Source organism: Gekko japonicus, unplaced genomic scaffold (genome assembly GCF_001447785.1).
Source record: "Gekko japonicus isolate JY-2015 unplaced genomic scaffold, Gekko_japonicus_V1.1 scaffold3300, whole genome shotgun sequence".
In the NCBI taxonomy this organism is placed as follows: Eukaryota; Metazoa; Chordata; class Lepidosauria; order Squamata; family Gekkonidae; genus Gekko; species Gekko japonicus.
The window spans coordinates 142,059-147,465 of record NW_015160936.1 but is presented as its reverse complement, the minus strand read 5'-3'; positions in this window follow the sequence as shown (position 1 = coordinate 147,465).

Here is a 5,407-nt window from a genome sequence, read left to right as displayed (position 1 = left end):
ATTTTGGAGCAGTAGTGGGATCGAAGGCCTGCTGCAAGAAGTGGTGTACAATTTTGGAGCAGTAGTGGGATCTAACAACAATCCAGTCCAATCCCTTGCCACAAAGCAGAAAATATTCTGCAGGGCAGTTGCTGTGGTCAACTCACGCAAACCTGGGTGCATGTTAGCTCACCGTGCATTGTAACAACATGTATGCAGCATGGCTTTAGCATGCAAGGCAGGTTACCTTTGTTTTCTGCCTACTCAGCTAGCACCTGCCTTTTTAAAAATATTCCCCAACTCTTTCTTACACACAGAGGCCATGTAGGACTTAGGTATGGCTTTCAGGAGTCTATTCCCTTAACTGCCTCCAGGAGACGGTTCTGTGCTGTATGACCAGGTTATTCTTTTCATATTGCCCAGACCACCTGTGCTTATCTTGGTAACTGATGCCAAAGTTGGGGTCTTTACCATTTTAACTTCCGTTTTGGAAGATGGTACTGTAGTCTTTGTGAAGTAGAGCTTGGAGGCAGCAGCTGTTGAGTGTGGAGAAATGAGGGTGCACAAGTCTTTCCGTGGCCTGGAGATGGAGTTTAAGTGTGTTCCTAGGTATTTTTTGCATGACTAACTACTCCCTATCCCTCACTGCATATCAATTTTAACTCCCTTCCCTCTTTCTATTCAATCCCTAATCTGTACCCTGAAAGTATCCATAGTCTGAAGACTTGAATCTTGGTATATACAAACTGGTCTATTTGTTTTGAATGTAGCTTTTGCATCTTTTTGGTGTAGAGCAAATCTAGCTCTAATCATACCAGGACAGGAGACATGACTATTGAATCAGGTCCAGGCTGGTACATTTACCTTTAAAGCAACAAGCCCAGGCAGCAGGTTTATATTTCCTCGAGTCCTTTAGGGATAAACAGGACATAAGTACTTTAAAATATCATTCTAATCCTTAGAAATTGCCAGGGATAGAATTTTAGGGCCAGAGCATCACAAGATGCAGGGGATCTCTGATAGGGTTCCCATATGGGTTGTAGTTGGAAAAAATGGACCACCAGGGGGGAGGGGTTTTCTGAATTCTCCCCCTCCCTCAGCTGCTTTAAGCTGTAGGGGTACTTGTCTTTTTCTCATCCTGGAGCAGAACCTAAATCCTGCATGCCCAGCCCTGCAACAAAGCCAAAATCCTACCCTGGCTCAGAAAAACAGCATGGAGGGAAGGCTGAAGCCCCTTTTCTCCCATACTGTGGTCCCAATACAAACTGGGTCCTGTGGCAGTCTGGCTGTGGGGAATGCAAGTGCGGTCAGGATAGCTACCCCAACTCATGCAAAAAACTTATTGCGTAGGGATATTGGCTCTATATGGCTTGTGAATGTGGCCTAAGTGATAATACCCAGAAATGTCATGCAGTTTAGTACAGTGCATGTGAATGAACACAAACCGCATTATCAATGCTAGCCATTTTTTGCTATACAGAAACACAACATCTGGCTCTCCTCCTGACTTGCTTCTATTAGTAGCCACATAGTAGGGGGGGAGAGCATTTTTTCCACAGGAACAGCATGCACGGTAGCATGACATTGCACAAAAGCAGGAAAGAAAAACTTATTTGCCTTTACAAAGTTGGTCAGTTACCATGTGGTTCAAACAGTGGCACTCCAGACAGCCCTGCGACACCCAAAGCTGACCAAGAGGATGGCCGTTATCGCTGGTTGTTTCCTCTACTCTTCCTGCTGTAGAAATCAAAGGTATGCTTTTGCAGGCAGTAGTTACCATCTCAAGTGTTAGAACACTTTGAAGCTTGCTCATTTGTACTTCCTGTTAAAATGAGGCTCGCCTAAACATCTGCAGAGGGAAGAACTGTAGTTTGTAATGTAAAGATTACAGTGTTCAAGTTTGCCTTTTTAATATTTTATATGTTTTTAGAGACCAAATCAGATCACTTGGGGCTCATGGTTGTTGGTTTTTTAAAGTGTCCAATAAAATAAATGCCAGTACTTTCAAGAACAAGAGTCGAGTCACTGCTGTGATCCTTGAATCAACCTTTAACAAAAATTACATTGGCCTGCACCAAACACGTAAGGTCTAGGTGGCGCAAGGCTACCGTGTTTCAGATCCCAGCCTGACCTACCATTCCCCCTCCACTATTTGTTATCTGTCTTCAGTATTACTAATGAGTGACAGGAAGATTCTAGAGGGTGCATTCAGAAGAAATCCACTTTGCTGCTTGGTGGTGAAGGCCTTCCCGATTCAGTGCAGCAACAGATAAGGTTACATTACCTTTCCTTCCATAGTACTTCAACTCCACTTAGGAGCAAAACCCATTGACTTCTCAGGGATATATACATGAGATTGAACTGTTTTTAGTTTACATCGAACCAGCTGTAAAATGCAGGATGCTGCTTGCACTGTGTTTACCCAAGCTCGTATGCTTTCTAAGATACAGCTTGATTTCTGGAAGAACTACTGTGACAGCATGAAGAATAAGGTAAATCTGCCCTCCATACATTTCACTGCACATAACCAAAAAGTCTTAATTAAAGCAAACTTTAAAATACACGTAATTTATAAAAATAAAATGAGTTGTAATTATCCATAAATGACTAGCTATATATGTATAGTAGAGCAATATTTATGGTATGTGTAATGTATGGATGGGAGCTGTGGTGGCTCAGAGGTTAAGATGCCTAGTTGCAGACCAGAAGGTCAGCAGGTCCAGCAGTCCGAGATCCTAGTGCTGTGTGATGGAGTAAGCTCCAGTCTCTGGCCCCAGCTCCTGCCAACCTAGCAGTTCGAAAGCAAGTAGATAAATAGGTACCGCTTTGGTGGGAAGGTAACAGCATTCCGTGCACCTCAGCATTTAGTCACACCGGCCACATGACCACGGAAAAAGTCTTTGAACAGTGCTGGCTCTTCGGTTTGGGAACAGAGATGAGCACCGCCCCCTAGAGTCGGATTCAACTGGCTTTCAAGCAAGGGAAAGCTTTACTAATTTATGGATAATTAAATGTATTTTGAGGTTTAATAATTAACCCTTTTTTGGTTGCTGATTTGTTTTCAGGGTTGTTCCCCCCCACCTATCTTTTGGACTACGTTTCACAGCAAACCTGCTTTTCTTTGGCCTCAAGGTCACCACACCTGGAGCGTATTCAATGATGTTCTAGTGACTGCCATAGGGTCTGCAGGTGACTTTTAATCAGTGCAACACTGACCTAGCTTGACAGCAAGGCCTTTTGCTGGCAGGTATCTGTGTCCCATTAATGTAATGTAATGTAAACATAGCTCAGCAGGGCTGTGCTCTGTAATGTAAACATAGCTCAGCAGGGCTGCCTCAGCAGAACCACCTTGAAAGCTGTTTCACACTATCTATGGTAATTATGGTTGGTGTGGTTACACCACTATTACATCAAGTGCTGACTGCAGCAAACATGAAGTGCGAACAAGAATGTATATCTTTGGGCAGAGGCTCCAACACACAAGGATGGTTAGATCATCTGTCATTCACACATTACTGTTTCTTGCAACAACTGCATAGGGTAATGCAGTGAACAGAACTATTGCATGGAGCTGTTCCAAAAGGAAGTGGGTATTTGTGTTTTAAAGTAGCAACGCATTCAGGGACTTTAAAAAACACAAAATGGCAGTATGGAGTAGTGGTAGTAGTTTCAGCTACAGCCATGTCTCATCCCTTACACTAAGCGACGGAGGGAAGAGATCATGTGTGTCTGGATGTAACTTCAGAATTGTTGGATATATTTCTGCCAGACAATGTATACAGCTGACTGCAGGAAAGCTAGATCCTTGGCCATTGGGTTCTGTTTTATCTTGACTTGGCAGTCAACTATAAACTCTTCCACGCTGTGCTTGAAGCATCCCCGCCTGCTTTTCTTCAATCTCTCTGCTTCCTCTAGCATGTATGTATGGGGGAGGGGGGGACGCAATCCTTGCACTGTTAATACACTTTAGCATTCTCCTTGCAGAAGACAAGAAATACGCCAAAGCCATATGTTTACTGAAAAAGATTAAATAACTTTTTAAATAGACATATTTCACAAAGTGCATACATTTCAACAGCTGTTGTGACCTGACTGGCCAAGGCTGGATTCTTTCCTGTATCCACCCCTGCCCCACCAAATGGTTTTGTTGCTCAGTCACAGCTGAAGCACTAGTGGATGAGGTGGTGAGTGAAGCAAGGGCATTTAGTGCAAAACACGTTGGGAGAATAGCCCATGGGAGAGGATGTTTTGATACAGAGTACACAAGAATATACAGCATGATCCACCACCACCACCCAAAAAACCTCACCCAGGAACACATTGCTGTCTACTGCTCTTGTTGAAGAGATTTCCTGAAATGTAAATAAATGCCTGGTAACACTTCTTGTTACCAACCAATTCTGCCAAGATTTAGGTCCAGTGTGCATGAAGTAGCTGTGCAATCATAGTGCAGGCCCCGGTTAAATACCTAGTCCACAGCCTGCAGCAGTGCGCGCATATGAAGGAGCTGTGCGGTCACAGTACAGTACCCCATATACCTCACTGACATCCACAATGAAAGCCCAGTCCTATTTCAGCAGCATGTGTGGGCTGCGCTTCCCACTACAGCCAAGAGGAGCCATTTAGTCTGCCTTCTGAAATATCGCCCTGGTTATGTGAACTGTCTCTTACTGGTCAACTGACTGTGCTTCCAAGAGGAAACTGACCTCCTCCGTGGAAGCAGGCACGGGCTGGGCTTCTTGTTCCTTGCTGCTCACTAGGGCCCCATCACACACCAGGAATTACATTTGGTAACGTACTGCATAAAGCAGGATGCCTACATGCCGTAAGTGGCCCTGCTCTTCCCTTTGGTCCAAACTTTTCACTCACTGATCACTGCAATGCTTCGCACCACAGGTTCTCTGCCAACACTGGATTCTCTTTGCAGCACTCTTGGAGCAAGAGGTGCTCTTCTTGCTGTAGCTGAATGAAATGTGTCTGTGCACGGCTAACCCCAGGAGCCTCCCAACAACTCAGGACTCCCTGCCTCCTGGGACAGCTGCTTGCACAACACCCTGCACTAATAACCGCTCTCAGGAGAGTTGGGGAAGACCACAGTGGAGCTCATGCTTATCCTGGTGTGCTGAAGCTATATGGCGCATAATGAATATGCACACAGGCAGCAGGCTCACAGTGCCATAATAGGAGGAGTCAACTGTTCACATCTTGGGAGTGTACAAAAAAGGAGGAGGTTTGCAGCTCTCCACACAACAGTTTCTCCTTAGGGAAGTGTCTCGTGCATTCCCCCCCCTGCAGCAAAGACGCTGTAAGGAACACCTGGAGTAAGACAAGAATTTGGAGAACCTCTTGCTTTGGTCTGTAGCTCCACCTGTTGGGCAAAGCAGCAGCAATGAAGGGTACGGAACAAAATACAATCCACCACAGGAAA